Below are 12,244 nucleotides of genomic sequence, written 5' to 3'. Positions count from 1 at the left end.
GTATTTTGGTTTTGATATTGTATTGGGAGAGAGGTGCTTAACTTTTAAATTTTACTACCAACAACAACAACAACAACAATAATGATAATAATATTAATAATAATAATAATAATGATGATAATAGTAATAATAATAATAATAATAATAATAATAATAATAATAATAATAATAATAATAATAATAATAATAATAATAATAAGCAGTTACGAAAAATTAAACATTATCTCGTCTAACGGAACTAAGACCAAACACTCCTTGTTATGAGCCGAACATTATTTTTGAAAATTAATTTATAAGAAAAAGTAAAGAGTGCTGGAAACATAGTATAATTTGATCTACAACACGCTGAAATTATTCATTCTAAATAAAAGAATTGTAAAATAATTATTTCTAGGCATAAGTTTTCTTCTCCATGAAAATGAAGTTAATACCAAAAGAAGGAAATTAAATAGAGAAAGTTGGCCATCATGGTCGAGAAAATTATTTCAAAATACAAAAATATACTTTGGAATCATATTATATATTGTCTATATTGGTAGTACTTTGAACTTCGAATGGAGTTATCCCCAAAAATACAAGCGGTTTGCAAAATATATGATACTTGAAACTAAACTATGATATGATAAATTTGAGTACTACAACTAAACCTTAGCTTAGCGGTTACATGAACTCAAAAATTTAAACGGAGAGAGAGAGAGAGAGAGAGAGAGAGAGAGAGAGAGAGAGAGAGAGAGAGAATTTTCATCTAACTTATGTAGCACGATTTCTCTTTTACTGGTCTCGAGAGATTTAGGAGTGAGGGATAGAATGCTTGTTTAGAATGCAAAGAGCTTTAGCTCGGTACGCTGCCTTGTTCTATGATGATGAAACTGTGAGATACAGTCTTAGAATTCCAGACTCTTATTCAAGACCTTTCAATAGGACATTTGAAGTGTCGATCTCTTGGGATTTTTCTGGGGAAAGTAGAAAAAACGCATCATTACGATGAACGAGGAGTGGTGGTAGTAGTATTAGTAGTAGTAGTAGCAGTAGTAGTAGTAGAGAGAGAGAGAGAGAGAGAGAGAGAGAGAGAGAGAGAGAGAGAGGAGGTACGCACTCCGAAAAGAGGCGATAGGAATAATAAGTAAACTACTCTATTAAAAGCATGAAACAACTAAATAAAGCAACCGTTAAAATGAAAAAAAAAATATCTAGCTTTATTTTGAAAAATCCTACTCCAACAGGTAAACCATTTTCGTTATAGTGAGCGCTAATTTTAATTTTCTTTATCGAATTGCTTTCCCCAGTGTATTTCAACTTTGTCACACTATAGTAGTACAAGGGATGCCAGTAGGTGAAATTCTAAACTAATATGAAGTCGGAAGATTTTCACCTATTGCATGTCATGCATGAGTGCAGTGAAGTCAAGAGGCACCCCAAGGAAGTCTTTATGTAGATAAACTTATATCCTGTGATTCCCTAAGTCATAAAGCAGTTACATCTTCATTTTTACCTTTAACGATAGGACTTATTTTCTTGTAAGTTACCCCGGTCTTTCTTCTAAGAAACTGTAATTTTCTCTTGGAACAAAGGCAAAATTCTCCTAAGCCATTGTGATTAGAGAGTATAATTTCTTCTAATGAACACCGTGTTAAGACTAGAATAAAGAAAAGACTAAAGGTGCCGTTGCAACTCCACTATTCCTTACTGTAGTCCTAGAAGGAATTTAGAAAAATCTTTGTCAGAAAATAGTCCCGCCAACAATTTTTATTGACGAGAGAGAGAGAGAGAGAGAGAGAGAGAGAGAGAGAGAGAGAGAGAGAGAGAGAGAGTCAATAGGAATAATATTTAGCTCTCTTTTCTTTTAAAAATAAACATTTTATTTTTTTGTTCAAACAGAAATGTAACTGAAAGTTATTACGTAATGTAGCTTTTCCTTTCAATATTGTGATTATGATGTTTTCTTTATTTATCTAAACAATATGTCAAGCATGTATCCAACATTTTCAGTTTATCTTCAATATCTCTCTATAAGGATTAAAAATTGCAGGCCTACTTGACTCGAAGTTATTTTTGAAAGGCGTATATAATGAGGAGAGACAGGAGGATATTCACATCAGTACCCGAATTCTGATATGCAAGTGTTTTGGAAACGCTACTTTTAATAGATTTTGACCTTGACCCCTGCTCTCTGGATAAGTTCAATACCATAGAGAAAGATAGAAGAAAAAAATTGTCATGATCATATCATTAACTTTAACGAACAAATCACAGAACCTCAAATTTTATCCTAAATTCGTACAGGATTTGCAAGAATGAAATGGATCACGTTCATTTGAATAACGTCATGGTAACTGGTATTGAAAGTTTAGTATTTATTCTTAGACTACTAACTTTGCAATACAAGGTTATTCCAATCTCACAATCAGTACAAATACTGCTTGTGGCCAAATTGGATTCAGAGCTCAAATGACTCACCTAGACATGCACTTGTTACGTACTAAACTTTTAGAAAAAGAGGCTAAAGGACATGTTGGTGTATGGACACCTGACCTAGGTTAATTTGAATTCTGATAAAGCGTAGAGGTACAATCATTTACAATTACATAATGCAAATACGCTTACTTGACAAAAGGAATTCATAGGAACAGAAGAGGTATTATCACTTATGCAAGATAATATTTTTCAACCAAGGCCAAATTCACGTTGATCAAAATTTCGTAATTAAAAATAATCTTAATGCATATTTGTTTGTTTGTATATTCAGAACAGTGTCCCAGCTTTTCAAAAGTGATGCTAATAGAACCTTTACACCATATAGGTTCATGAGCTAAGATAAAATGAAGCACACAGTACACAGTGTACATGGCAATATACTTTTTTTACTTAAGCAGTATTTACCGAAAATACGCATCTACTAAGATGCATGAAACCCATAAGTTTCCAACCCTTTAAGGTGGGCTTTTGACCATAAAGGTCTAACTGCTGATTCACGAGCAACCACTTCCTTATTTTTAATAGCTCTAGAGCAGAATATACCTCTATAACCAACATATAAAAAGAAATAATGCTAAATCTATGGAACCTATAACGATAGATATACTATTTCATAAGATTTCTCTGTGTTGTCCTGTAGAATGCTCGGAGAAAAAAATATTTAAGATTAGTAAATCGTCATCATAATGCCTTTTAGGATAAAAATATATCAATGCTTCAGGTAATTTACAATTAAATGAAGAATAATTTATTACCTTTTTTTCAGACATTTGGGTCGAAAAACCTAACTAGGCTGTGTAGCCTATCGTAATTCTCCTTACACAAAGGGGATTAGTTTTCAATAAGAGCTTCTGGTTTTTATGGAAAGGTCCGAATATAATCACATCTCTTTGTGTCCTGGTGTTGAATTGGTCAGTTTCGACTAGGACTAGGTTTGAATCCTTGGCCAACCAAAAGCTCTTATCAAAATACAGTAGTTTTTCACCTGGGGCTTTGATCTCGAGTCAGAGTGAATATGAAATTAAGAGGGATCTGTGTATATATATATATATATATATATATATATATCTATTATATATATATATAAATTTATATTAATATATATTGATATATATATGTATAAATGTATATATATATATATATATATATACACGCATATATATATATATATATATTTGTATATATAAATATTAATATGTATATATATATATATATATATACATAAATGTATATATATATATATATATATATACATATATATATATATATATACATATATATATATATATATACATATATATATACATATATATATATATATATATATATACTGTATAACTTGTAACATCCCAAATACTTTATAGAGTCATCATTTCAGATTGTTTCATTAAATTTTAGGTTGTCAGTTCTATATGAAATCTTATATAGATACCATAACTTTCCAAGATATTTTATACACCATATATAAGCCCTAACTCCATTTATATGCCATCGTATACAGTTCAAGTTCCCCAAAACATAGAATGAATGAAAAATTATATTATTAGCGTTTCAGTTGCTCACCAAAACTATTAAATTCTTCTTTCACACTTGTGTTGAGAAGGATATTTGTAAAAGTAACATCCTTCACTTTATCTCCAATATATATCCGATTATATAACCATGAAACATAAAATTCTGATATACGGGATTTTTCATTTATTATTATGAGCGTCTTTCACATTTAAACCTCATAAAATTTTTATCCTTCTCTTTCCATTTTCAGTGATTAAACCATCAATGTTAAGAATGACTTTGTGAAGGAAATTGAATAAAAATGCCCTGTGAAATTTAACTAATATCATTATTGGTGTGCATATGTCAAAGAAAAGATGAAATATATTTTTGGTTTATTGTCAAACGGCACTTTTTTTATTTCAATTCATTCTAATACCTTATTTTGAGGGGTCTCAAATTCCCACTAGGTTAAAAGTCCAATTATGTTACCTACTACTTATTTTCTCTTATAAACATAATTCTTTGGTCTTGTGCCTTTCTTCGTATATCGCTGAACAAAATTCTTTTCACCCTTTTTTTTCAAGTTATGTGCATTTATTTCCAATGATAGGGCTTCAAACGAACTAATATCCTGATCATTATGATTTCGTATTGCCCTGGCATTTGTTTCAGTTATTTTCACAAAATTGCCTGTATTACTAATACAATTTATAATCATAATGAGATTCTCATGATGACAATGTTGACACTTTACCAGTCTCCTGATAAGTGGGTTCTCAGACTTTTGTAAATGAGCCATGTTTTGCTTCAAACATTCGCATTTTTACAAGTCAAAAGGATGGTGCTATGAACAATTTCTTTAATCTCTCTGACTACTACATTAATCACATTTTTATTGGGACTTTTACCTTTATCATTATTGGTGATATTGTCATAACTATAGGTATCAAAATTAATGCTAGGGATAAAGGTTATTTGGTGTTTACTCTATTGCTGTCAGGTGTTTATGCTAGTCAATTTACACGTTTTGCTAAGCCCCGGATGACTACAGTTTTTAACCATATGATCAGCTAACAAAAAAAAAAAAAAAAAAAAAAATAATTGGATTCAACCATCTGACTTTAGGTTAAGGATTTTCCTTGCATTCTGCAACAGTCATATTTGCAGTTGTAAACTAGAATCGGCGAAATTAGAATTTAAATCACAATTAGTGAGGGAATATGTTTTCTGATAATCATGGGAATAGTTTTATTAGCATTGTTCTTAGCATTCGTGCCTTGGATATACGATTGTGACTTAATATTAAGAATTTGTCTTCACACACCCATAAAGTTCTCCAAGGCAGTGTATAATAACTCATATGGAATATTACTGAATCATAATGGTTACAAGAGTTTCACTTGCTGATCCAGTTTCTCATTACTCTGCTTACTGTCAAACACATCAGCCAAAAGAGTTGCCTTTTCCTCTTGGCAGTTAATGACAGAGCCATCTGGTTTAAGTAAAAGGGGAACTGTTATATGTACACGAAAGAGTGCATATTTAAATGTGGCCCACCAGAAAAGCTTTCGTTTATGGCAAAATTGTATTGCTTTTAAGTTGAAGCTTTTACTCTCTGAGCAAAAGCTCTTAGCTGAGTATAGTTATTCTACGTCAAATGATATCTGGTAACATTAAAAAAATTATATGTCTCCTGTTTTTCCAAATAAGCACGGCTACAATTATCATTGAACCAGGGTTTGTCTTTCACTCGGTACTTCGGCAAACGAGATGGGATACACATATATATTATGCTGACTAGATTCTCATTCAAAAGAGCAACAGGGTCAACACTGCTATAAAATTTTGATCAACTCAAAATGCTATTCAAGTCTAATTTAGATTAGAGTTAGTGTATACTATGTCCAAGCAAGTACAGACATTTGAGTAGCTTCACTTATGATTTGCTTACCGCATGACTCAGAGGCAAAGTCCATGTCATTCAGTAAAATAAATAAAATTTAAACACTCGCTATTGTGAACATTGAAATCACACACACACGCACACACACACACACACACATATATATATATATATATATATACATATATATATATATATATATGCATACATACATATATATATATATATATGCATACATACACATATATATATATATATATATGTGTGTGTGTGTGTGTGTATATATATATATGTGTGTATATATATATATATATATATATTTAACTTAAGAAACTATAATCTTAGTAAAATTGTTGAGATAAACTACTAATAGTTCAATATGATCATCATCATCAACATCATCATCTCCTACACCTATCGACGTGAAGGGCCTCGAATCAGTTATATTTCGCAGGCTGTTTTTATCTTGAGGTTCAAATTCAATATCTCTGCATTCATCATCTACAACTTCATGCTTCAGAGTCATCAACCATTTATGCCTGGAGCTTCCAATTCTTCCAGTACTTGTGGAGGCCAGGTAAATGTTTGGTGAACTAATCTCTTTTTGGGGTGGCAAAGCTCATGCCCAAAGTATCTCCATCTACTCCTTACCATAATCTAATCCACATATGGCACTCGAGTTATCTATCTCCCTAGAGTTGAATTGCTAATCATGCCCTGCCATTTAACTCACAAGATTCATCTGAGAGCTTTGTTCTGAAATATACCAAATTTATTGGAGACTGTTTCATTGCCATACCATGTCTCATGTCCATACAGTAACACCAATCTGACTAAACTGAAATATAGCTAGATATTTACATGTAATTTCGGGCGACTTGATTTCCTAATTTTACTTAACCTAGCCATTGTCTGATCTGTTTATTTTTTTTTCCATTTAACTCCAGTTCCTAATGATTTGAGTAATTCTACCTCATTAACTCTCTCTCCTTTCACTCAAATTTCATCTTCCGTTGCCTATTCGGTACTCATCATTTCTGTCTTTCTTCTATTTTTTCTTGATCCCAGTTTCTTGTGATATTTCATGCACTCTGGTAAGCAAGCATTTTAAATCCAATGGTGTTCTACAACTTCATGCTTCAGAGCAAACATTGTAAATCCAATGATGTTCTACAACTTCATGCTTCAGAGTCATCAACCATGTATGCCTGGGGCTTCCAATTCTTCCAGTACTTTGTGGAGGCCAGGTAAATGTTTGGTGAACTAATATCTTTTATGGAGGCAAAGCTCATGCCCAAAGTATCTCCATCTAATTCTTACCATAATCTAATCCACATATGACACTCGAGTTATCTATCTCCCTAGAGTTGAATTTCTAATCATGCCCTGCCATTTAACTCACAAGATTCATCTGAGAGCTTTGTTCTGAAATATACTAAATCTATTGGAGACTGTTTCATTGCCATACCATGTTTCATGTTCATACAGTAACACCAATCTGACTAAACTGAAATATAGCTAGATATTTACATGTAATTTTGGGCGATTTGATTTCCTAATTTTACTTAACCTAGCTATTGTCTCATCTGTTTATATTTTTTTTCATTTAACTCCAGTTCCCAATGATTTGAGTAATTCTACCTCATTAACTCTTTCTCCTTTCACTCAAATTTCATCTTCCGTTGCATATTCGGTACTCATTATTTCTGTCTTTCTTCTATTTTTTCTTGATCCCAGTTTCTTGTGATATTTCATGCACTCTAGTAAGCAAGCATTGTAAATCCAATGGTGTTCTACAACTTCATGCTTCAGAGAAAACATTGTAAATCCAATGATGTTCTACAACTTCATGCTTCAGAGTCATCAACCATATATGTCTGGGGCTTCCAATTCTTCCAGTACTTTGTGGAGGCCAGGTAAATGTTTGGTGAACTAATATCTTTTATGGAGGCAAAGCTCATGCCCAAAGTATCTCCATCTACTCCTTACCATAATCTAATCCACATATGGCACTCGAGTTATCTATCTCCCTAGAGTTGAATTGCTAATCATGCCCTGCCATTTAACTCACAAGATTCATCTGAGAGCTTTGTTCTGAAATATACTAAATTTATTGGAGACTGTTTCATTGCCATACCATGTCTCATGTTCATACAGTAACACCAATCTGACTAAACTGAAATATAGCTAGATATTTACATGTAATTTCGGGCTACTTGATTTCCTAATTTTACTTAACCTAGCCATTGTCTGATCTGTTTATTTTTTTTCCATTTAACTCCAGTTCCTAATGATTTGAGTAATTCTACCTCATTAACTCTTTCTCCTTTCACTCAAATTTCATCTTCCGTTGCATATTCGGTACTCATCATTTCTGTCTTTCTTCTATTTTTTCTTGATCCTAGTTTCTTGTGATATTTCATGCACTTTGGTAAGCAAGCATTGTAAATCCAATTGTGTTCTGCTAATAAGGACATCATCATCTGCATGCTTTAGGTCAGCTTATTTTCCATTACCAATGCAGTCCAATCCTTCTCAACCAACTCCAACAGTTCTATGCATTATAAAATCCATGGGGAGGAAAAACAACATAGGTGACCACACATTCCATTGGAGTACTATGATGTTCACTGGATATTCATATGATAGGACTCCACTAACATTAACTTTCCTATTGTTACTTATTAGGGTCAAGCAAGCAACAACATATAATGACTTCAGTCAATTACATAAATTACTAATTACCAGATTCGTTTAAGAGAACTCAAGACCCTTTCTCTACATGAAGAAACTCATTGCGTTGTGTTACAAAGACAAAAGGACATACTATATTCTATTGAGCTTTTACCCCCAATTATTACTTACTAGTTTCATATGAAGTTCTTGCCGAGTTCAGATTACAATAGGCATGGGTAAACCACGATACCACATATATATATTTAATTTTACCCAGCCACGGAATCCCATGCAAAGATATGCATATCCCTAGCGATTTATCCCATCCAATGTAATTAAATAATATATAATACTTATCCAAACATCGGTTGACTAATTCATCCACTTCATTAAATGCTGGGAAGGAACGGCATCGTTAATCAAAGGGAAATCCTCCTCACTCTGATTAAGTTCTCCAAAAACCACACTACATACGTTGAGAAGTGACAGGCAGCAACTGTCCCGACTTACCTCTGCTGCCTCTGTCGTAAAAATAATGCGTTCGCTCATTTTCCCAAGTCACGACTTCCACTTCGTTCGCTCACGACAAAAGAAATAACAAAACGAACGAAACCAACTATTCAACACAAACCGAACGAAACTATCAAACAACTTACATCACATTGTTAACCACTTATACAACTATTCAATGCTTATTATAATTAAATATAAACAACCCCTTCATTTGTACAGAAACCTGCACATTTCCACTTAACACAATGTAATATAAAAGAACATTTTCCATATACAATATGAACATATATATCCAATAACCACTGATTTTCCATGTCGTTATTGTAAGTAACAACATACTCCCCGCCACAAAAAGTTATAATATACAAGTATTTACAACAGTCCCTTTTGAATCAAATCTTTTCTAGTTTCTGCAGCCACCCGAGCAGCCTTCCTGGATGGTCGGGTACTCACTTCAGGAATTTTGGCAGGATCAGGAGTCTCACCTTTCTGCCATAACTCTAACGGGTACAACTTCACAATGGGACGCATGAGTCTCTCTTAAAGAAATCAAATATTCATGTTCCCATCCTTTCCATAACTGATCACACAATTTGGATATGTAAAGGAATCTCCTTTCTACATTTGCAGTTTTACTATACAATGGGTTTTCAGATACCTCCTCCCAATTAATAGTTTCCTTGGGAAAGGATCTTAATTTTCTACCCATGATCAGGTGATTGGGAGTTGAAATCTCCTTTTGATCAAGGTCCCCCGAGTTGTAGCTTAGTGGCCTGTCATTTATGATGGATTCCAATTCCACCAAAATGCAGGATAATTCATCATAACTGAGAAGAGCTCAACTGATTACCTTTTTCATACTGGTTTTTAATAGTCCGATCAATCTCTCCCAGATTGCACCAAACCAAGGTGCTCTTGCTGGTATAAATTTTTACTTACACTCTATTTTCTCCAGATGGTTTTGAAAAAGGGGGCGATCTGCCATTGTTTTCAGATATTCAGATGCTGCTACAAAAGTAGTGGCGTTGTCACTCAACATTAGTGAAGGAAAGCCTTTACGGCTGCTAAACTTCCGGAAGGCCATGAGGAATGAGTCAGCGGACTGATTTCTGATTACTTCCAGATGTATACCCCTAGTGATCGGGCATGTGAATAGTATGACATACACCTTCTCCGGATTTTGCTTCCCTTCCTTTATCCATAACGCCCCGGTGTAATTCACCCCCGTAACGCTAAAAGGTTGTTTCCGTTGTACCCGAAATTCCGGTAATGGGGGCATTATATTAGTTCTATATGGTTTTCCTTGAACTTTCTTACAGATCTCGCAATGATGTAACACGCTCTTGACCAGTTGATGCAGCTGTGGAATCCAGAACTCCTGTCTTAACACTAGCTACAGCAGCGTTCACCCCCATGTGTGCTTGCATCACATGATGTCGTCTTATTAACAACTTACTCAGAACACAACCATTTGGCAGTAAAGTAGGAAATTTGACTTCTTCAGGCAGTGTCGCGTGTTCCAACCTGCCCCTACATCACATTACATCATTATCCAAAAACAAATTCAACTTGCGAATTAATGTCAATTTTGGATTTGTTTCCTCCCTTTCAGGGCTTTATATTCTTCTGGAAAGTACTCTCTCTGCACGAGAACAATTGTTTTGACCTTTCCTTCTTGTAAATCTTCCAGAGTCAAACTACCAATTTTTCTGTCATTGGTTGATAGTTTGCAATTCTTTACAAATCGCATTATCCAAGCTATGGTCTTAAAGACCTTGTCAGCATAGCTGAATCTTTCCCAATCTAGCAGGCGTGTTACATCTATGTCCTTTACAACATTGACCACAATGTCCTCTTCACCTTGTATATGTGTACACCCAACCCATGATCTATCAATTGGCAGAGTGTGATTTTTTAACCAAGGGGGTCCCTCCGACCAAAAGGAATTCTTTGCTAACACCTTAGCACTCTTTCTCCGTGTCAACTAATCACTGGGATTTTCAGATGACGGTACGTAAGACAGGACTGACACCAGAATCATAGAGTTAATCTCAATTACTCTGTTTCTCACAAACACAGGCAGAACATTAGTGGACACAATCCAGCTAAGGGCCACTTTACTGTCTGACCAGACATATAATTGTATAAATTCCTTCTCATCAAAGGAGTCAATAATAAATTTTGTCATTCTTGCTCCTAGCAACAATGCCATTAGTTCCAATTTCGGAACTGTCAATTCCTTGATGGGCGCCACTCTGCCCTTTGCCAAAATTATATTAGAGCTTTCACCATTGGCTCTATAGGCCACACAACCATATGAAGTTTCGCTAGCATCGCAGAATATGTGTAAGGTATCACCAGTTCCTAGGCTAGCACTCCTAGGAAAAGATATTTCAAAACACTTCTCCAAGTCCTTGCGTATTTCACTCCATTCCTCTTGTAGCGGGTTGGTGACGAGTTCGTCCCAATCCAGATGTTTCTTCCACAATTTCTGCAAAAATATCCTTGCTTTAATAGTAACAGGGAGAAGCAATCCCAATGGATCGTATATCTGGGCAACGGTACTGAGAATCTCTCTCTTTGACTGACTCGATCTATTAATATGAGTTGGATTGATAATTGAAACTTCTTTAATTATATCCCAATTCAATCCCAATACTTTATGAATTTGTTTTTGTTTGGCTTCAATTTGATAAGCAGCAGCAATAGTTTGCATAGACTCGCTATTGCTAACCCACTCCTTCAAATATAAGTGAGCTTGAGCAAATATTTTGTTGGCATTAAAGTATATATCCATCAACTCAGATTCACCATTAGCCGTAAATTACAAATTATCTACGTACAAACCTTTCTTCAGTCTTTCCACTACATCCACTGTATTGGACCGGGGTAACCACGAGACCACAGTGGACAAGTGATGCTTGATGGTTGCATTTAGAAGAAAAGGTGAGCATGTAGCTCCAAATAATACTGCTCTAAATCTGTATACTATTAATTTACTATTGGGATCTGTTGGATTTCCAACCATAAAAAACGCGTATAATTGCGATCTTTTTCACGTAACTGTACCATTAAAAATGCCTTCTCAATATCACTAATGCAAGCAAAAGTGTTAGTTCTAAATTGCAGCAGGACTCTGAGTAGATCAGCCGTTACGTGTGGTCCAGTCCATAGACAATC

Source organism: Palaemon carinicauda, unplaced genomic scaffold, assembly GCF_036898095.1.
Source record: "Palaemon carinicauda isolate YSFRI2023 unplaced genomic scaffold, ASM3689809v2 scaffold483, whole genome shotgun sequence".
Taxonomy (NCBI): domain Eukaryota; kingdom Metazoa; phylum Arthropoda; class Malacostraca; order Decapoda; family Palaemonidae; genus Palaemon; species Palaemon carinicauda.
The sequence above is the reverse complement of the archived record's forward strand: the minus strand, read 5'-3'. Positions refer to the sequence as shown.